This window comes from Mustela lutreola, chromosome 4 (assembly GCF_030435805.1).
Source record: "Mustela lutreola isolate mMusLut2 chromosome 4, mMusLut2.pri, whole genome shotgun sequence".
In the NCBI taxonomy this organism is placed as follows: domain Eukaryota; kingdom Metazoa; phylum Chordata; class Mammalia; order Carnivora; family Mustelidae; genus Mustela; species Mustela lutreola.
In genome coordinates, this window is record NC_081293.1 from 131,234,491 (window position 1) to 131,257,825 (window position 23,335).

Sequence of the window (23,335 nt, forward strand, 5' to 3'; positions counted from 1 at the left end):
AAGCCAAGGATGACTCATAGGCTTTTGACTTTGGGGACTTGGTGCCACCCCATGAGATACAGCACTGTTCCCAGACCTTTGGTTTTCAGGGAACTGTAAAATTTCCAACAAATTTTGGGCTCTGACAGAATGTTGTCAACTGAAGACATAAATGTACCCTACCATCTACTACCAACATCATTTCATTAGAAAAAGCACATTTTAACACCCAAAATGTAAACAGATTTAGCTTTCTGAAAAATTCACCACAGGGCCCTTATTTTTCTAATTTCATCACAGATGAAAGGAAATTGGTACCAGGCCTCAGACCCAAACTGGGAAGCCCTGAGAGGGAGATAAAGCAGAAGTCCGTTCAGCAGTAAGATGATGAGTTAAAGGCATTAGAATATAGAGTCCCTGCCCTCACTAACTCACTAGCCCTAAAGAGATGTCTATCTCCTGTACATTAAGGGTTACAAAAGAGTTCAGGAGTTATGGAAGCCCTGCAGAAGAGGCACTCCTATGCCGCTAGAGAGGGGTGTAGCTGGGGCACAGGATCTCAAAGGATGATCTAGAATTTGCCAGATAAACAAGGAAAGTTTGGCATGGTCTGAGCAGAAGGAACAGCATGTCCAAAGGTAGGTAGGTATGCAGGAAAATTCATATTTGGGGAATTGTGGATAGTTTGGCATGACATGGTGATTATCTTGGAAAATGGCAAGAGAAGAGCTGGAAAAGTACACAGAAGTGAAATTACAAAGCGGTTGGTAATCCAGGCTAGAAGTCTGGAAATTATCTTAGGAGCACTGGGGAAGAACCAAAGGATGTTACTTACAGTAGACAATGCCATGGCCACATTTACCACTTGGAAATACACTCTGACTGTAGAGCAGAAGTTGGACGGTAGGGGATAAAACTGGAGGCGAGGAAAACAAGTTGGAAGTGTCTGCAGAAGCCCAAGTTAAGAAATACAGACAGATTAAAGCAAGAGAAGCAGTAAAGAGAGAGAGACCAATACCACGAACAAATATTCACTGAGCTCCTACTCTCTTCTTGGGGTATCAATGTCAGTGAGACAAGATCCCTGCTCCCTTGGAGCTTATTTTCTATTGTTGCTAACAAAAAGAGAATCACACTTTACATAAATGTTTTGTATAATTAAAATATTTCACCAACTATCAGATGCTTTCACAAGTCTCTCTATATGCATGCTTACATATGATAAAGCCACTTTTAAATTGCACTAAATTTATGTGACTTATTCAACCTTCCCCTATTCTTGTAACATTGGCTCATTACCTGATGGTAATGTACGTGACATTGCAAAAATCAAAACTTACATACTTTTCTGAATCAAAATGCATGTACTTTAATAAAGTTCTTGATCCAGGGACGCCTGGGTGGCAAAGTCAGTTAAGTGTCTGATGCTTGGTTTCTGCCCATGTAGTGATCTTGGTGTCCTGGGATCAAGCCCCATGCTAGGTTCTATGCCCAGTAATTTATATTCCTATGGTAACATCTAGGAGGTAGAATCCCTAGGAATCCAAGGAAGAACTGTAAACACACACTTGGAGCTTTGGATACGGGTCCAGTAACGGTTTGGAAAGTCAGAATCCTGGGGACTGTTAAGATGCAACAGAAAGAGCAGCACCCCTGAGCAAATCAGAGACGAGCAAGAACGCAGCTGAGAAAATGTTGTCACCAAGAAAACAAGGTAATTAAGAAAATAATTTCACTTACAAGAGCATCAAAAAAAGAACAAAATAAGAATAAATTTAAGAAAAGAAGTTCACTGCACGCTGAAAACTAACAATGTTAAGAGAAATTAAAGAGGATCTACTTAAGTGGAAAGACATATGTATTCACGAGAGGGAGGGACTTGGTGTTAAGGGGCAGTACTCCCAAAATTGATCTGTGGCTTCCATGCAATCTGTATCAGAATCCCAGACTGTTAGCAGAAACTGACAACAAGCTGACCCGAAAGCTCATACAGAAATGCGAGGGACCCAGAATAGCCAAAATAATCTTGAGAAAGAAAAAGCTGGACACTACAGAACTACTATAGAACTACTAGACACTATAGAACTCAAGACAGGGTGGTACTGCTGTAAAGACACACATATAGAGCAACAGAAGAGAATGAAGAGTCCAGAAATTAACTCTAGTGTGTGTGCTCAACTGATTTCCAACAAGCGTGCCCAAAAAAGATGGGGGAAAGGATAGACTCTTTGAGGAACAATGCCATAATAACTGGACAGTCACACACCAAATACTGAAGTTGGATCCGTACCTTAAAACAAACATAAAAATTAACTCAAAATGGATCACAAACCTAACTGTGAGAGCTAAAGCTATAAAACTCTTAGAAAACAACGTTAAGAGTAAAGCTTCATGACCTTGAGTTAGGCTATGGTTATCTTGGATAGGACACCAAAGGCAAAAACAACAAAAGAAAGAATAGGTAAACTGGATTCGTCAGATGATGTCCTTGGTGCTATAAAAGGACATCATCAAGAAAATGAGGTGCCAACCCAAAGATGGGGACAAACTATTTGCAAATCATGTATCTGGTAAGAGTCTTGGAACCAGAATACATTAAAAACTCCTTGCAACTCAATAATCAAAAGACAACCCAACTTAAAAATGGGCCAAGGTTATACCTCAATAAAGCTGAAAATAAAGTGAAATTAAAAAAAAAAAAAACAAAAAAAAACAGGGAAAGGATTTGAATAGACATTTCAATAAGGGCCAAAAAGCACAGGAGAAGATGTTCACACATCATTAGTCACTAGACAAATGCAAAGCAGAACCACAAGATACCACCTCATATATACCAAGACCACTAAAATTAAAAAGATAATAAAAATATTGGCAAAGATGGAGAGAAAGTGGAACCCTCATACGGTTCTACACCAGCGATGTAATTAGGTGCAGCCACTCTGCAGAAACAGTCTGGCAGTTCCTCAAACTCTTAGGCATAGAGTTGCTGCATTAATTCTATTCCTCGATATATGCCTAAGAGAAATGAAAACACATGTCTGCACAACGACTAGCACAGGAAAGTTCACAGCTCCAAGACTCATAATAACCAACAACTAGAAACAACCCAAATGGTCTATCAGTGGATGATAAATAATAAAATGTGATAAATAAATAAAATGTGCAATACACATATAGTGGGGTACCATTCCATTCCAAAAAAGAGGGACCAATACATGCTACAATGTGGGTAACTCCTGAAAACCGTATGTTAAGTGAAAGAAGACAGTCCTAAAAGACTATGTATTGAATGATTCCATGTATATGAAATGGCCAGAGTAGGCGAATCTTTAAGAACAGAAAGTAAATCAGAGGTTGCCTAGGGTGAGTGGTAGCAGGTGGATGGAAGAAACAGGGATTGACTGCTAATGGGGATGGTGTTTCTTTTAGGGGGAATGAAAATGTTCTAAAATTAGATTATGGTGATAGGTTGCACAACCCTGTGAATACACTAAAATCACTGAATCACCCACTTCCAATGGGGGAACTGTATGGCATGTCAACTATGTGTCAAAAGCTATTTGAAAAAGAAAAAATGAGGGAAGAGACTACCTCAAGAAGAGAGGAGGAGTTAATGCTACACAAGGCAAAAAAGTATATTACGCTCTTTAAAATACTTCCATTATTGTTTCCTGCCCACAGGACAAAGCAGCAGGACAAAAATCTAACATTTACTGAGTATTTACTATATATGTTAGACATGATTAAGAACTTTATCTGAAAAAAAATTAAATAAAAATTTAAAAAAGAACTTAAAAAAAAGGATTTTATTTATTTGAGATAGAGAGTGAGAGAAAGAGTGCACAAGCAGGGGGAGCAGCAGGCAGAGGGGGAAGCAGGCTCCCCACTCAGCAGGGAGTCCGACCCAGGGCTCCATCTCAGGACCCTGGGATCATGATCTGAGCAGAAGGCAGACGCTCAACCGACTGAGTCACCCAGGGCCCCTAAAAAAAGAACTTTATCTGTGTCTATGTATTTAAACCTCTTAACCCTATAAAGTGGGCATCATCTCTTTTACAGATGAAAAGAACTAAGGCTGGAAGATTCAGAGATTGCCCAGTGTCATAAAGCTTATAAAGGAAGGAGCCAGAATTTGAACTCAGATAATCAGGCATGAGAACCCTCACTCTTAACCACTGTACCTTCCATTCCACGGCTTACTAAGGCCTTCACGATCTCACCCTAATTACCAATCCATTCTCATCATTTAAAAACTTTTATTTATTTGAGAGGAAGAGCAGAGCAAGAGAGGGAACACGCATGAGTGGGGGCGGGGGTGTGGAGAGAGGAGAAGAGAGACAGGGAAAAGCAGACTCCCCGCTGAGCTGGGAGCCCAACAGAGGGCTCTATCCCAGCACCCTGGGATCATGACCTGAGCTGAAGGCAGCTGCTTAACTGACTGAGCTGCCCAGGCGCCCCTCATTTTCATCTTTTAACTAGATTCTAGCACAAACTGGTATCTCTGTCCATCTGGTAACCTCCTGCTCCTGTGCAAAGACTACTCAAGGTATCTTCTCTGGTCCTCGCTGATCTTCCTTCTCCCCTCCCATTTCCAGGGTCAGACTCTCATGTGTCATCCCAGCACACCTGACTCAATGAAGGCACTCAGCCTCCTTCACTGAGTGAATAAATAAATGAATAAAATTATTCAATTGTCCTATCAAAAAGCACACTGTATTCTGGAAGTAGACTGAGCCAAGTCTGATAAATTAAGTGGGGGATCAGGCTGAGTAACATTCTTTTGGGTCCAAAAAGAGGTGTGATAATAAAGTAAAGATGTTGATTTTGGGGTTTGGCTCATAAAACAGTTCTGAAGACACTTTCAAAAGAGTCTGAAAACGTTTTGCTCAATTAGAACAGAGCTAGAAACACTGGACTGCCTCCTGTGGGACAAGATTTATTTGGCCATATAAGCTCTAGTCTGGTGTTTTTCATTTTTTTCTATGCCTCATTATTTTCGCGTCACACGGTATATAAGGCTATTGCGCTTTTATTAAATACATTTCATTTCCTAAACAGTAAGCCCCTATGGGGCTTATAAGTTATCCCCATTTCCCCCTCCTTTCTTTTCTTAGTAACTATCTTGACATGCTAAAGAAATATTTTATCATCAGAGGGTGATTCTGTTTATTTCCAAAAGAGGGAAACAATTTGCTACTCTTTAATATAAATCTCCCCTTAACTCCAAGGAATGTCTTGCTCAAGGTCTAGAACCTACTAACCTGTGATCCATCGCCTTCAGAGCAATCCACGTTCGGCATATATTTGAGTTCACGTAGCTATTAGAGCAAAGCCTAAATCCCCTGTGTGTTTGCCAGTACAAAAGTATACTTAAGCCTAAACTAGGTCACAAAATGTTTTAACGTGACAGCATGTTTCACTCTTCCAACATTTTGAGAAATTTCCAGGGAACTACAGAATGAGAGCTTCCGGAAACAAACAACCTCAATATCCTAGATCACATCCAAGATAATCCCTGCCCCAATGTGGGTTCAGAGCACTATGAGAACAACAAAAGATAGCTAACCTACACCACAGCACACATCTGATCTTTCTGCTTCTTCCAAGTGTCAATCCTGACACACCAATAAACCCATCCATGATTCTGTCCACTTCTCTAAGCACACCTACCCATGTATTTTAATGTAACCAGTTTCTCTTATGTCAGAATTTTATGGATTTTTACATTATGCCTATGGAAGCAGTATACACAAAGGTTAGAGCTCAGCACTGGCTGACTGAACACGAATCTGCTAACGTCAGTGTAAGCATTTCCTGGCTGTTAATAGGATATCACTTAAAATATTTCCATTTTGCTGGATAATGAACAATAGTTTTGAAAACTAGGACCTTGGGAGTAGACAATACTTACACAACTTCTAAAAGGTTGCAGACATGTAGTTAGTTAATCACTGCCCTCTTAGCTTCTATTTCTTTGTTAAAAGTAAAGCCAAAAAGCAAAACTGGCTATACAGCCCCTTTTATGTAACAGAGAAATGAGCAGGTAACAAGTTGCTCTAGGACATCACAGTTTTTACTGACCTGATCTGACATCCTAGAAGGGTAATTAATACATGAGAGTTCATACAGTCTCTTCTCAGTCCTTCTAGTCATCCTTATTGAATAACCTGAGAGATAATCCTGTTTTGCAAGTGGTTAAATGTATAAATACTGTTTATTTACTGTATTTTATTGATCCTGACCTCCTTCTTTGATATTTCACTTCTCTTTTCTACATTTTTCAAATACAGCATATATTTCCCTTTCAGAATTAGAACAGCAGTTTCTTAAAGAAAAACTCAGTTGGTAAGAGTAGGACATTCCCCCTTCAATAGATACATCTTAGTTTTTAGATACTCGGAAGAAAATCACCCATGGAAATTCTAGAACAGCAAAGTACAGAATTTATACTTTAGTACCTGTTAACCACAGAGGTAAATAAAATACTAGAGACCTCTAAAATACTTCACTTACATACCAGCTAAACATTTTTCAAATGCCACTGTTAAAGGATATGCCGTAAAGTTATCTGTTGGAGGTTAGTTTTCAGTCAGGGATCTCAGGTGAATGAAGAGACACAACAGTGTGCGTAAGGGGCCAGAAAACATGTTAGCCCCCGAGTCAAACGAAGGAACAACTCTGAGAAGCCGGGAAAATCCAAATGTAAGTGACGAGGATGAGATTGCCAACAGCCAAGACCAATAGATGAGGAGCACCTCAAATCTAAGGGACAGGGCTGTGATGGCAACTAACAGAGCACAGTTACTCAATCCAACTTACATCTACAGAAAGCTGGTATTTCATCTTTACAAAAGCCAACTCTGGGAAAGACCCAAGTTGGCAGTGTGGCTCGGACCCTGTCACAGGTGAGGGAGTTTGTGTGACTAACAGCACTTCCTCCCCTCTAGTCACGATGGCTGCGCTGAGCGCAGGGCTGGAAGGCCCCCAAGACATTAAGATCCTCAGCCACCTCCCAGCAGGGGCGCCACACACCAGGTCCGACTGCCCCGCCGTCCTCTGGCTCCGCCACCCGATAAGCGTACAAGGAAAGGCAGTGCCTTGGCTGGCAGATCGGAGCACACTTGAGAAGTACAGCTTTTATTGGAAAAGAGTAAATTAACATTTTGGTTCAAGCCTCAGTTTCTTATGAGGCTGGCATGAATCTGTCATCCCTGGGCTCTCAATCCCTCTAGGTTTACTAATAAAATTGGGCTTCCAGCCTTTAATGCCAGGCAGATCCTGGAACATGGCAACCACACCACAGAATTGGCTCGCTGTCTCTGGGCAGCCAGCCATCATTCTCACTGACTCCTGAAAAGGCAACCGTGGTTACCTTGACCTTGAGACATACTTTTTCTTCACACTGTTAACAGAATGTTTCTGCATTTTGACTTCTAATTCATGCAACTTTTGAACCGTAAGACAGTACCTCGCACATATTCACCCAGGTTTGCTGGAAAAACATTGAAAGCGACCATCTCTTTGGGCAGCACATAGGAGCACTTCTGAGAAGGCAAATACTGAATGAACTGCCTCATGGGGTGGGAAGTGCTGAACGGTGAGGACCAAACACTATAGAATCCCTTGTGGGCTTTGTCGAACATTCTTCCTTTCCCTCCACTGAGAATCAACCAATTCATCAAGAGTAGGTTCCTGAGCACCTTGGATGTGCCAACACTGGAGATATGCCAATTAGCAAAACTGTCCCCGCATTATTGGGTTCACTATCTCCGGCAGCCACTATATCTTAAGAGCCTACTTCCTTGCCTAGGTATGCTGGGGTAGAAGGAAGATTGAAAATGACTCTTCCCGGGTGAGATTTGACTTTTCAAGTGAATTTCTGCCAATGCAGTTACAGAGAATTTTGTTCCTGGCTTTAAACTATTCAAAACACAAATCTGTTCTATTCGTCTGATGTAAGACTAAACAAAAGCATTCATTAATAAAAAGCAGAGAAGACATAATGCCAAAATCTTTGTATATTTTAGAACATAATACATTTATCTTTTTCTAGGCAAATGGCAGACAACTTTTTCTAATTCAAAGAAAGATAATGGAAAGAACTGTTTACAGCAGAACAATCTTCAATAATTCAAAGCTTGATGATCTAATGAAATTATTCTAAAGTGTCAAATGTCAAAATGCTGTATTAAATCTCTTCTTTTGCATTTCCGCACTTAAGTTAACATTTTGAGGAAAAAGGAATTCAACAAATAGTAGCTGTTTTATGGAAGGCTCACCCACTTCTTACTAAGCCCAATCGAGAGGATTAATTTCTTTTTTAATATGGATCGCTTCGCAAATCTACATGTCATCCTTGTGCAGGGCCATGCTAATCTTTGTATCATTCTGATTATAGTATATGTGCTGCTGAATGAGCATAAATTTTCACAGACTGGCTATGTAAGAGCTCTTTAAATACTTTATATTTTTTATAAAATATGTCACCCTGATTTTTACAAACATCCCACGCAATTTTTAAGTATCTACACGTAAGTTAATTAATCTACTCTTAGTGTAGGCCAAAAAATTATCTGTGTGTGTCTCTGTGTGTGTATACACAATTTATACAATATTGTATACAATGTATACATATATGTACAATAAACAAAGTCCACAAAACAAGAAACTACTTACTTTAAGGTAAATTCACCCACATAGCAGAGTTGCTGCAAAAATGAAACCATTCACAACAGGCAAAATCGGGTTTCGGACATGTTAAGTGTTTAGTTAAAGATTAGTTGTGGGATGGTAATGATGATGATGAACATGACTTATTCTTAGAATTTTAGTTTTTATTTCATTTATTAGAACAATTGTTTTTAAGCATAAGGCTTCTCTTGATGCATACATTTAGCACATTATAAAGCCTTCATTTCTAGGTGAATGAAGGACACTCTCTCTAAGGCTTAGTAGGGACTTCAGGGATGTTAATCACTTTCGATTCCTCCACCTGTGCAGGTCCCCTTAGGAACCCTTCTCCACTTCCTTGTCTTCAACATGTGGCTTTTCTTCCTCCATCATCTCTACCTAATTCCAGATACTTCCTTCAGCCTTCACTTAGGGCTCCCAATTCCTCTCTGCTCTCTGCATATGGTGCTTCCTTATAACAGAAGAAAATCAAAGCCATTTGCCTCATCCCTGGGTCTTCTGTCTCTCATGTTTCACAGCAAAGTATCCTCCTCGTCAAGAAGAGGTATGTATCCCCCACCAACTGTGCCCTCCACCCTCTGCTAAGTCCTCATTTCATCAATTTTTACTCTTTTCTAAAAAGATTTATTTATTTGAGAGGGAGAGAGAGAGAGAGAGCACACAGAGAAGTTAACGGAGAAGCAGACTCCCCACCAAGCAGAGAGCCCCATGTGGGACTCAATCCCAGGACCCTGGGATCATGACCTGAGCTGAAGGCAAATGCTTAACTCTCTAAGCCACCCAGGTGCCCCTCAATTTGTACTCTTTATCATAGCTCTCCAATCTCTCCTCTGCATCTATAAACACACTCATATTTGTATACGGATGCTAAAAATGTTAAACCACTTTTATTTCAACCTGGTTGTCTTTCTACCAACATTCCACCCCTTCAGTTTATTTAATCATGGTCTACATTCTGTGGTACATGTCCTTATTCCTTTGTTATCTGCGCCCCCCCCCCCCCCCCGCCCACAACCCTGCTCTTCCAGTAACTTCCTACTACTAAATGCAATCTCTTCAACCTCTGGACAGTGCTGAGATACCTGAAGGTAATGCCTCCTTCGCCTCGAAACTCTCCCCTCCCAAGACTTCCCTGCGCCTTCTTGCATTTCTTCCTCTACTTCTTTGGTCTCTGCCCTCTCTGACCTTCTTCCTCCCTCAGTCCTAAATGCATGTAATCTCAAGGTTCCATTCTCAGTCTTATTTTTCCCTTCAATATATGGGTGCTCTTGCTCAGTCACTGATTTAATCTGGGGTATCCGATTTGACAGTGACCTTAAGGATCTACTATAGAGAGCAACTGTTTTGAGGCATGATTTGAAAACACCTGTGCCTGTGAAAACTGATGGGTGTTAACAAGTCGTTTAACAAGTTGGCGACACAAGCCTACTCGTGTGCTCAGTTTCCACATGGGGCGTATGTGGGTTGCTCCCTGCAGGTGGACACATTATGTGCAATGTGGTATTCTAAATGTGGGACTCAAAAAGATCTAGAATCTCAGGAAACAAACTGAGGGCTGTTGGGGGTGAGTTGGGGAGGGGGGATAGGGTGGCTGGGTTATGGACATCAGAGAGGGTATGGGCTATGGTGAGTGCTGTGAATTGTGTAACACAGAAGATTCACAGACCTGTACCCCTGAAGTAAATAATACTTATATGTTAATTAAAAATTTTAAAAAGATCTAGGTCTCCTTTAAGAATGTCACAGGCTTTTTGGACTCCTCTCTGGAGCTTGCAATTTCCTGTACTTCAACTCTAACTCTGCCTTGGCTACTTCTTGAGAGCACATATAAATCAACATGTTCAAAACAGAACTCACTGGCATCCCTCAAACCTGCTCCTTCTCCTGGGAGTCCTATTTCTAACAGGAGAGCCACCATTCTCTCATGTACGCTAACCACCCCCAATTCATCTTGCTGACACTATGGCCATGCTCACACCCAACTAGCTACCCAGACTGGCCAATTCTTGCACTCAACTCTCATACTTAACCCTTCCTCTCATTTCGAGGAAACTATCCCAATTTAGGCCACCATTTTCTTTCTCTCTCCCCCAGAAATGCTCTATCTCCTAACTAGCTTGCTTGTCTCTAGATTCTATTTCAACCTGATTTATTCTATTATTCTATTATTATTCCTACCACTGCTTGGGTCAACTCAACACCTCAGACTCAACTGGCATGCATGGTACGCTGTTCATCTCCACTTTTGTGATTCTGCTCATTGTCTACCTCTTCTGTGGAGTCTAACTTTCCTGTTGCCACAAGTTAAATAATTCTGCCTTCTGTGGTAGCCTAGAATTGTATATGTGATTGCGAATGACCCATATTACTTTATTCTTTGTATTACAGTAATTTGCAGGGGTCCCATCTCTTTCTTCTTACTAGGTCCTGAACTCACTGAAAATAGGAACCATTAATTCACCTTCTGACTCTCCAGTGTACATATTACTTACGGTGCTTACGGTAAGTGCCTCGCACTCAGGAGGTGTTTCGTTAACCTCTGCGAGGCGGAAAGTCATATAAGGCACTATTTTATGACTGTATCCGATGTTACATAGTGCTATTCCCTGTAGGCAATGTTAACTCTGGGAATGAGATCCAAACCGTAGCTGGAAGCCTTAGCATTTTTTGGGTCCATCCACAAAGCATCTTCAAATCAGGCAATCCTGACACCCAAGCTCTAGAATATGCCCTTGTGGAAACTGGAATATGCCAGAACCAACTTCCCAGTCTCTTCAGAATAGAGAGACACCACAAAAGCAAGCTTCATTTCTTGGGATATTACAACATCCCCAATTTTGTGAGTACCTGAATTGCCACTTTAGGAAAAAGGAGGAAACTTCAAGGTTCCATTTCATTTTCCATGCAACAAATAGGAAAGCTTCATCCTTTCATCCAGAGCCCAATAACCTACTAAATGGTAGACTAAAAACCATAATAAAGCTTTCAAATGTGTTTTACCTCTACAAATAGCAAATTTCTGGAAGCATAATTGTGTGAAAAACTCAGTATTAAGTACTATTAAAATGTTTTCTTTATACTTAAGTATAAAAAAATCAAAGAAAATGGGCAAAATTTTCAAAATTAGCTAACAATGCCATCTTAAAATCAGCTGTAAATCTTATTCGACACTTTTTATTTTGTTTGGAGGTGGGGACAACTTTTATTTATAACAGGAATTCCTTTCTTTCTTCAAACATTGGGAGTGAGCCTTTGTAGAAAGGATTATTTCTTTAGTTTCTAAGAAACAAACTGGAATAATTGATGCCTTCAAAATTTCTCTCATAAAAGAGATTGTTTGCACAAACAATCTCTTTTTTTTTTTTTTTTTACTATCTGATACTAAAACTATAGGAACACAGAATTTTAAAGCCAAAGGTCATCAAGTCTTAGTCCTCCTTTTTGAAAATGAGGAAATGGTGGGGGTGGAGGGAGTGGGGAGGCAAGGTCAAGGCGACCTGCCTAGGATCCCTCTGTGAACTAACTGCCCACTGTATCATTCTGCCACTAAATGCAGCAAAAGTACTTGGCAAAGTTAATTTCAGGAGGGAAAGCATACTATTCTTATACCTTAAAAATTATCAAGTATTCTTCAAGGAAGCTTTAAAAATATTTGAAAAAACAAAGATGCATGCTTCGGCATTCTAACATTATCAAAACCCTCAGACGAATTCCAGCCTATTAAAAACGTAACTTTCAAAATGCAATATCCAAATACATCTTTCTGGGTTAGCAAAGTCCTCTCATTTTCTAAAATCATGGAAAGGTGCATTCCAACTTCAAAGAATTCTCTCAATTTATCGTCCTCTCCTCCTAAAGTCATGGCCAAATCCGTTTATTACACAAGCAGCTAGCTATCACACAGCTTTTTAACTGTCGGACCATGCTGGTTTATGTATAAAGCTGCAGTTCCCACTGTTCCGGAGTTTGTAACACAGAACTGTTTCTTCCATATAAAAATAGGCACTGCTTTTTTGCTTGTTCTCATTCCTTTAGGTGGTGAAGGACGCTCATGGTGGTGTCCTCACAAGTCTATGGATAGGGGTGTCTCAAATGTGGCACTATTCACATTTGAGGCCAGACCACACTGTTGTGGGGAACTGCCGTGGGCATTTCGGGTGTTTAGACGCATACTTGGCCTCTACCCACTAGATACCAGTAGTATCCCACCAACTGTCAACCAAAGAGTATCTGCAGACATTGCCAAATGTCCTCTGGGGGCAAAATGTCCCTCAGTTGAGAAACTACTGCTATTCAGGGATAGCGTTCACTTCTGCATATGTTCTGATACTATTTTTAAAACCTACCATTTCCATGTAACCCCATGTTAGGACAGCCAGTAGTAATTAACCTTCTCAAGTTTTTTTTTTTTTTTTCTTAACTATCCCATTATTGTGACTGCCTTTTTGCATATTATTTTGATGTAATTTCTAAAGAAATAGAATATCTCACACAATCCATTAAACAATAAGCACTTATTAAGCACCTGCAGCATGCTAACCACCAAAGGAAGTCGGGAGCTCTATCCACAAAGATCTTTCCTTACAGATGAAGGGAAGACGACATGCATACATGACACAAGCACGAGCCCCACAGCACAAGACATAATACAGAGTTAAACCAGGGGGAGCAAACTTAATGACCAGTGGAAGCACTCACATTTCCAGAAATGCTCTTAACGGAGCTGATGAGATCAGAGCCTAACCTTTGAAGACCAGTACATATCAAACAGGTAAACCTCTTGGGCTTGGTGAATATCAGACCACGTCAAGCAGAAGGGAACCTAATCCTCTAGATCAAGTCTAGATGAGTATAAAAACAGGTGAAGCCTCAAGCTATCGATGCCATCTACTACATTCATAAACTTCAGAATCACTCAATTCATCTTATGAGTTCTTCTCTGCCAGTTATTTAACTTAATCCCCAAATATGGGTTAATAACATTTTATAAATGGAGGCATTGGAAGGAAGGAAAGGCATTGGAAGGAAAACCATAAAACCTGATAGACCAGCCACTGTGGTAAACATAAAGACAATACAGCAGGCAATGGACCCAGAAGCTGGAGGGGGGGCTCTAATCAGAGGTGTCAATTGTCTGGAACGATCTTAGGATTTCTTGACTTGAGGATGAGTGTATGAGTGTATCCTCCTGTAAAGAAGTGTATATGTCCTTAGTCCTTTTTCAAAAATCTCAGATTCCCGGGGCGCCTGGATGGCTCAGTGGGTTAAAGCCTGCTGCTTTTGGCCTAGGTCATGATCCCAGGGTCCTGGGATCGAGACCCACATCAGGCTCTCTGAGCCTGCTTCCTCCTCTCTCTTCATGCCTGCCTCTCTTGCCTACTTATAATCTCTATCTGTCAAATAAATAAATAAAATCTTTTTAAAAAAAAATCTCAGATTCCCTAGCAGGGATAAAATAAAACCAATGAAAATTCACTAAACAGACAAATGCACTGACCTTTAACTTTCTGCCCTTCATCCTGGATTCTATCTAGTCCCAAACTACACCCTTAAGGAAATCCCAATTTTTCCAGTTGACCTTAGTTCCATCTATCTCAGCTGTCTCACCTTGCTTCCAATTAAACAATTTAGGAAGAAGGTTATTCCTACTCTGGGTTTTCCTCTTCTCACCCATGGATGGTAAGAGAAAGTACTAACGTCACAGTGCAGATTGTGTGAATGTTAACCTTATTAATGCTAGATAGTATTGGGCCTCTGTGCTTTCCCCAATTCATACCAGACTTTTGCCATCTTCTGCCTCCTACAAATTGATGTTAGCCAGTGCCTTTCTGTAATGCAGGGCCTTCTGAACCTCAGCACCATCAACATTCTGTGTTGTCTTTGCAGTAGGGAGCTGTCCTGTGCCTTGTAGGATATTTAACAGCATCATGACCTTCACCTATTAGATGCCAGGAGCAACACCCTTCCCCAGCGATGACAAAGAAAATGCATCCAGACTGCCGAATATCCCTCCGAGAGGTAAAACCACTCCCAGAAGAAGACCACTACTGTAATGTGATCTTGGGAGAGAACTACCGGTCAAGCAGTGCTTGTACAGATAATCCCAGTTCAAAGACGGAACAAATGAGTACAAGTAGCTCCGAAAGTCTATAACTTCTCCAACTCTAAACATATGGCCCCTTCTCTCAATTCAAGGGTGCTTGAAACTCCAATGGAAGAGAGCTCATCACATAACCAGTGCCCCCAAAGCAGGCACACACGGAGTGGCAGGGCTAAACCTGGGAGGGGTTGCCTGCCCCTCCAGCATCATTGCCATGTTGCTCCTTCTCTGGGCTCCAGTCGTCCAGGATCAGAAGAGACACTGCTCATTTGGGTGTGTTGACAAAGGCCATTGGCCAGTGAGTTAATAATACATAAGGTGTCTCCTAGCCAGCATGATGCCACGCAGCATTTCTGCTCCAAGGTTTAAAATAAAAAATCCATTTTCTGTAATGATGTTCTAATTTTTCAATCTGAAGAGCAGGACTTTCCTGCCAAAATGAGTAAGCTGTATGCATAGCTGTGGCCAGGAACAGGTTACGCTCACCGGTGCAACTGAGTCTTCCTGAACAACTTCAGTGTTCTCAAGGCGAAACTTCTTCAAGGCTAAAAACTACTGTCAAGTGTTGGCATGCAATTTTAAACCTCTTTAGGAACACACAAATGGCTTTGAAATGCTTAGTCAAACATCAAAGTGATATAAGAATTATCCTAAAGCTGCATTTTCATGACATTTGCTTCTTAAAGACTCAGATGTTCTCTAGAACAACAAAGAATCAAATGTCAACCAATTTTCTTCACCATGTAAAAACAGGGTGAAAATCCAGTCCTTCCTAGACTGGGGCTTGCTTCCCCCACATGGTGCCTCAGACGCTCTGAAATATGAACAAAGAACCAGTGTCTGCAAGCTGGTGTGGGGGCACCACACCAAAAACCTCACACAGATCCAGAGCTGTGAAGACCACCACAGGCCCCTGGATGTGGAGGTTATGAGGAAGCCCTGGGTATGAAGACACACAGGAAGTAGTGCGGACAAACACTTAGAGGCAACTCCCTGGTGCAAGACAGACCACAAGCACTCCTTATAGGGTTCTTCAGTCCAGAAGCCCTGTCCCAAGACGACCAACGTGTAAAGATTCTCTAGAAGGGCCTGTGCATTTACAGTAACATCCTTCTTTCTTGAGCTAGCTTTAGTGGGTCTCTAATATCTCTATTCCTAACACCAAGCCTATTGGCTAGATAATGAACTACTTACTGCCTGGTTCTCATCTGGTCACAAAATGTCATTTACAAATCTATCTTCTTGGGGTGCCTGGGTGGCTCAGTAGATTAAGCATCTGTCTTTGGCTCAGGTCATGATCCCAGGGTCCTGGGATGGAGCCCTGAGTTAGGCTCCCTGCTCAGTGGGGAGTCTGCTTCTCCCTCTGCCCCTCCCCTTGTTCATGCTCCTTGCTGTCTCTCTCTCAGTCAAATAAATAAAACCTTTAAATAAATAAAAAATAAAATAAAATAAACAAATAAAAATCTATCTTCCTGTGAGAGAGGGGGAAATAAAATTCTGGGGCTGGATGGAGGTCATGGGTCCACAATAATGTGGATGTATTGAATGTCACTGAATTGTACACCTGGAAATGGTTAAAATGTTAACTTTTATGTAATGCATATTTTACTAAAAAGAAAAAAAAATTTAAAAACCTACCTTCTTGAAAAAGGTATGATCACAATATCCTATCCATAGAAGCTTCTTATCCTTGACATCAAGTAAAACTAGGTAGCTGGAGATTTTCCCCTTACAAAATATATATAAAATATATCTTCCAGGGGCGCCTGGGTGGCTCAGTCAGTTGAGCATCAGACTCTGAATTTCAGCTCAGGTCATGATCTCAGGGTACTGGGAGAGAGCCCTGCACTGAGCTCTGCACTCAGCACTGGGTCTTCTTGAGCTTCCCTCCTTCTGCCCCTGCTTGCCCACATGTGTTTCCTCGCTCTCTCTCAAATAAATAAACCTTTAAAATATGTATGTGTGTGTATATATGTGTATGTATGTATATATATGTATATATGTATATATATGTGTATGTATGTATATATATATGTGTGTGTGTGTGTGTGTGTGTATATCGTCCAAACTCCCACCAAATTTAGCAATGTATTTTGAGAATATATCTAGCACTGTTAAAAATATATCCCTTGTAAAAAATAAACAACTGTAAACTCTTCTTTTAAAACAAATTTTTACCTATTTATTATTTGAGAGAGAGTGAGTGGGCGTGGGCATGTGAGAGAGCATGAGCAGGGGGAGCAGCAGGCAGAGGGAGAGGGAGAAGCAGGCGCCCCACTGAGCAGGGAGCCCCATTCGGGGCTTGATCCCAGGACTCCAGGATCATGACAACAGCTGCAGGCAGATGCTTAACCAGCTGAGCCATCCAGGTGCCCCTACAATTGTAGACTCATTAGTGACTGTTTTTTAGTGATTCTCCACCACCATTATTCCTTTATCTTTATCACTACTTACTACTTGATTAGTGTCTTTATTAAGTGCAAAATGGATATGCACACATTCCCACAGGAAGAGTGGCAGGGATGGGAAGGAAAAATGAGGAATCTAACATCCTAAACTGATTACCACTTGTATGTATGTTTAAAAGGAGTCAGTTCACATTTTAACATCATATGACAAGAGTTTCTCTGTAACTCCATAACAAGCACAAGATACCACATATAATAATGCCACAGGAATTTTACAACATGTAGAACAGACCAAAAACTCTTATTTGCATGTCAAGTAGAACAACATTTTTATCCATATTTTCCTACTCTAAGACCAAAAGCTGATGAATGCAAGATGAATTTACTTTATGTTTCCCCACCAAAAACATAACATGAAAAGAACAAACAAATGTAGGTTTTGGGTAAGATGTCGACAATTTAAGATAAACCACACTGAAGTTGTAGCTCTTACCAATTCTGGATCCAAACTCATTTTAATTTTTAATTACTTTCTTGTACATTTAGGTGTTTTTTACTTTCCTTCCACTTTTTTCTTTAACATCATTTCTGTCTGTCTAGTCTAGGGATACTCTCTCAGAATCTGCCATCCTAAGTTTGAATTTCTCGTGACATTTCAAAACTTTAAGAAATAATTTATTTAATTCAATCTCTTCTAAATTTTTTGGTCATTCTCTATTTTATTTACCTCTATACACCCAGAATTTTCTTACACATTTGTCTTCCAGGCTATTCTCTACTTAAACTCTCTGCTTGCTCTTCACTACTCCCATCTCAGCCTTTCCCTCCATCTCCATCTCTAGACTTAAAAGAGTCTTAGGGGCATCCGAGTGGCTCAGTCAGACAAGCATCCGGCTCTCATATCTAGGCTCAGGTCATGATCTCAGGGTGGTGAGATAGAGCACCACGTCGAGTTCCAAGCTCAGTGTGGAATTAGCTTAAGATTCTCTCTCCCTCAGCCCCTCCCCTCCCTCTCTAGAAAACAAGAATGAAATTTTCTATCTAACCAAAACATAATGCAATAGGTTTTGTTTCTTCAACAGACAAGACGTAAGGCCTCTCCTCTTTCATGGAGAGCCAAGTCACATAACCAAGTTAACATTTTATCAACTGTAATTCTCTAAATAGTAGGAATAGGCACATAGACCGTAACTGTAGTTGGGAAGGATTCTAATAGAGAGTAAATCTTAAAGTATTCTCTCAATGATCGATGAAGTATTAAATTACAAGTTTTAGTGTTCAGTGTATTTGTCATACTCTTATTCTTTGAAAATAGGTCTTAACGGTCACAACTTTCAATTAACTAGGTTTTCCTATTAACTGGAGCACGCAATTCCTAATTAGGCAACTAAACAAAAAGACTTTCCTGTAAATGTAAAAAATTACAAAAATTAGAAATCTCATCTGGTGGGTGCCTGGGTGGCTCCGTCTTAAGTGTCTGCCTTCAGCCTGGTCCTGACCCAGGCTCCTGGGATCGAGCCCAACACTGGGCTTTAGCCCACCACTCTCCCTCTGCTTCTCCCTCACCCCCCTATTTGTGCTCTCCCTCTCTCGAATAAATAAATAAAATCTAAAAAAAAGAAATCTCATATAGTAGTTTTCTTCTTTAGTGATAAGTACCCAATATGCAGAATGCTTACTAAATCAGCAGATGAGAAAATGCAAAAGCAATTGAAATGTCAGTTTCTGTACCGTGGGCAGCACCAGAGGCTAGAGTCTAAGCAAATGCTACCAACCCTCAGATTCCCACAGCAGCATCTCCGAGAACACCCAAGAAAAGAAGCGGTTTCATTAGTTTTTGCCCGTACTGGTCATAATTCTCATACTCTTTGTAATGATTCGTGATGCTTCTGAATGCTCTATTCCCTAATGCTGCCCAAAGAATCTGGTAGAGATGCTTGTAGACCTGTCTGAAACAAATTACCCCCACACCAAGTACCTTCTAGAAAGTAAATGCTCTTTAAAATGATTTACTGCTGACTGGACAGGTGTTCTGTCTGGCAAAACCTGGGTTTCTAAATTCTGCTTATTTTCTCCCATTATCTGTTTTTTATTTTAGTCAACTATGGGGTGAAATTCCATGTTCAATTTTGCAATGGTCTGACTCTCTCTGAAAATGTTAGGCTTTGGAATGAAGCTCTTCATGTAATTTGTCAAGTATTTTGAGGTTGGGTGGTTAGATGAAACAACCAGAGCATAATTCATTTTCAGCTGGTAGGAGAGTCAAATAAACAAAAATATGTTTCTGAATGAAAGACATTCAAAGGAATACATATTCCAGCATATTTTCAGTATGATTATGTAACAAGACACCACTTCAAAGCTAACTTTTCATTTGGATTACATGTGCAAAAAGGTCAGGGCTATGTTTTCTGTAGGAATTTTTACTTTTGCTTACTTGGAAGCAGTTAAGTTCTTGCTATTTAGGGGCCTCTGTAAAGATAAAAACACATAAAGAAGCATTTAATAATAAAAGTCTGTGTTAAATACAGCATTGTTTTTGCTGTAAGTACCTCTTCACTGTAAACTACTGTTTTAAAATTGTCTTCAATAATAAAAATTTATTTCTAGGGAAAGTTTATGTCTGGATAATATATAAAGTAACTTTAAAACTGCTTCATAAGTTTTTAAACAATTTGGCAGTTGACATGGGTAAACTCTGAACTGTGTCCTATAGTTAATGTTATAACAGCCCAGGAAAACAGGTAAAAAAATTTCAAGTTTTCTAAAATTTTCAAGGCTTTCTGAAAGGCTTCGGCCTCCAGATGTCTCAGAACTAACAGCTTTTTAGTCTAGTAATTTTGGCTAATTCTAAATATAAAGCTAATTAGTAAATACAATTTGATCTCACAGAGGGGGCTGTGCTGGACTATTCAGAGAGCAATGAGGGGGACAATGGAACAGATCACAGTTTCCCTGCCTGCTCCACACCCTGGGTCCCTAAGCCTTGCCTACAATCAATGTAGCGAAGACACTACAAAATGTAGTTGGAACTTCATTTCCTCCCTCCTCTGCCCCAGTCATCGGACTGCACAGAAACAATACAGAGACCAAGAGAATTCTATATATAACAGGACAGCCTTACATTGAGAGGTAAGGATGTATTTATTTATTATACTCCAAAGCCAAAGCTACTTCTGATCTTAAGAACAAAAAGCAGGTAATCCGGCACAAAATACAATGGCTCATCCCTAGTCCCATTAATTAATGTGCAACAAAAAGGAAAGAATGATTTCTGATCTCAAATGTCTGATGATGAGGAAACCAAAGGTTCCCTGAAACACTTAGTCTGGACCAAGGTCATATGGTATTATTAGCCCTAGCACAGCAACAGAGAGAAACCAGGAAGTGCTGAGTCATCAGGAGCACAAGTGACAAGCTCGTCAGCACTTCTGGTGCCAGGTTCAGAGGTGAGTGTACTTCCTTTGACCTGCCACACTCTTCCTTTTCTCAGGGGAGGCAAGGCCATGGAAAGCGGACTGCTCCCATGTTGAGCAGCAGGAACCCTAACAAATAACTCTTATTTAACAGTCCCAATTCCATAAGCATCTGTCTCTATGTTGGACTATTATTAAAACCAATTATTAGAAAAATCAAAATATAGGTGGCATTTAATATGTCAAAATAAATGATTATACCCTCAGCTCTTGGTAATGGAAGCCAGTTTCCTCCTTAAATAATCAGTGTTCCCTTGCCAGCATCCAGTTTATTTGCATCCAGTTCCCAAATTAAGTCATATCCAAATGATCCCAGCAGGACTAGATCATCTGGAGGACTAGAGAGAAAACCCTAAGATGCGGGAAATAACACCTGGAGCCAAGGTGACCTTGAACAGGCCATTTCAATTCTCTGTGTCAGTTTCATTATCTATAAAATGGGAGTAACAATCCCTACCAGCTGTGAGGATAACTCAATTAGCAGCACTTAAGCAATCACCAGGCAAAAAAGGAATGAGACTTTCATTATTGAAAAAACGGAACAAGGGGCACCTGGGTGGCTCAACTGGTTAAGCGGTTAAGCATCTGCTTTGGGCTCAGGTATGATCCCGGGGTCCTGGGATCAAGCCCCATGTCAGAATCCCTGCTCAGCGGGAAGTCTACTTTTCCCTCTCCCTCTGCCTGCCACTCTGCCTACTTGTGTTCTATCTCTGTCAAATAAATGAATAAAAAATCTTAAAAAAAAAAAAAGTTGAATAAAAATAAAAAATAAAAAACGGAATAAAACCAAATCTTGGTCTCAGGCTCCAAGCAATTCATTAGATGCATACAATAATTTCACTGGATTGAATGTTTACATTGTCACCCAAATTAGAGTCCACACAAGAAGTAAATATGGAGGGGCGCCTGGGTGGCTCAGTGGTTTAAGCCGTTGCCTTCGGCTCAGGTCATGATCTCAGGGTCCTAGGATCGGGTCCCGCATTGGGCTCTCTGCTCGGCAGAGAGCCTGCTTCCCTCTCTCTCTCTCTGCCTGTCTCTCCATCTACTTGTGATTTCTCTCTGTCAAATAAATAAATAAAATCTTAAAAAAAAAAAAAAAAGAAGTAAATATGGAAACACTAACAGTAGAACACGGACAGTATTCAGTAGTACTGGGCTATATAAAAGTGCATTTTTAAAAAGGTGATTTTATATGAGAAATACCACAATAATACTTTACTAAAGAAAAAGAAAATTTGAAGTGACATAAAAAATTAGCACTCAGCATTTTTTAAAAAAGATTTTATTTATTTGACAGAGAGAGAGGGAACCCAAGCACAGGGAGTGGGAGTGGGAGTGGGAGAGGGAGAAGCAGGCCTCCCACACAGCAGGGAGCCCAACATGGGGGCTCCATCCCAGGACCCTGGCATCATGACCTGAGCCGAAGGCAGACGCTTAACAACTGAGCCACCCAGGCGCCCCAGCACTCAGCATTTCTCTGCAGAATCTCTTCAGGTCTCCAAAAACATATTCAAATTAAATCAACTTTTCCTCAATCACTGGTAATTAACTTTTAAAATCTTGTTTAACGTTGTAATTTTGGTAACTGAACAAAACAAACACAGCAGGCATCACTTTTTGCACTATTTTATTGCACTGAGGTAATTTTTTTTCAGTTATATTATGGAACAAAACAGCATTGTGAGCTAGCCAGGGATTCAACTACATGTACCAAGTTGAATCTACTCGGTATCTTGGATCGCCAAATCCCAGATATAGCAGTGGCCTTTGGACAATTATCTTTGCAGCCCTTCTGCAGTCTCTGTCCACTTAGATGACCCAGACATGACTGAAAAAAGATTTACATTCTCCCGACTATGTGTGAAAACAAAACAGGAAGATTGTCTCTTGGCCTTAACTCTCAAAAGGAAGAACAGACCAGGGTGACTTCATTGAATCTTGAGATTAAATGTGGAAATGATTTTAGCACCCAGAGAGGACACAAGATGGAAAAGAATTCAAGATGACAACATAACTCTACCAACCAGCTAACATTTGCTGAACAATTAATTTCCATATCCGCTGTGCTCATATCTTAACTAGTACCTGATACAAGGTCTGCCTAGGGCTGCTTATCCATAGGAAAGCTGGATGGACTTAATGGAGTCTTGCTGGACTTAATAATTTCTGTCCAAGAGAATGAGAGCTGCACATTATACCAGAAATTCAAGGAGACTCTGCTGAGTTTGGCCACATACTGCATGAACAAAACCCACTCTCCCTTCAAACATTCCAAGTAGTCAAACACCAAACACCAAGAATGGTGATACCAAGAAGGAGAGGCAGAGGCAGTGAGGTAATTAAGTATTTGCCAAGTGTCAAACATGTAACAGGAACCTAAATTCAGAAACATCATTTAGTATGTGTCCTAATTTTACAAATGAAGAAACTAAAGCTCAGACAGGTGAGAAGGACAATGTCGCCAAGTCACATGGTCAGGTGGGAGAATGTGAATGTGAGCACACATCTGACCTTGACTCTTGAGTTATCAATAATATCCAAGGCTCAATTAATAATAACGTGATTGTAGTTCCAAGACTCCAGGTGCACCCTTTTTTATTTAAAATTTCACAGTCAAACTTTTTAGGATGCCACCAAAGGACCTTCCCAAGAACACCATATATTACACTGCTGAACTGTGG

The 23,335-nt window shown here is 40.4% G+C and overlaps 1 protein-coding gene and 1 non-coding gene across 5 annotated transcripts in view; both read right to left on the minus strand.

Moving 5' to 3' along the window:
- Nucleotides 1-23,335, minus strand: part of CDK6 (cyclin dependent kinase 6) — a 243,913-nt gene that overhangs the window by 195,683 nt on the left and 24,895 nt on the right. The window lies entirely within an intron of this gene.
- LOC131830986 (U6 spliceosomal RNA) lies at nt 8,299-8,400 on the minus strand. The gene has a single exon (XR_009353510.1). It is a non-coding gene; the product is annotated as a U6 spliceosomal RNA (small nuclear RNA).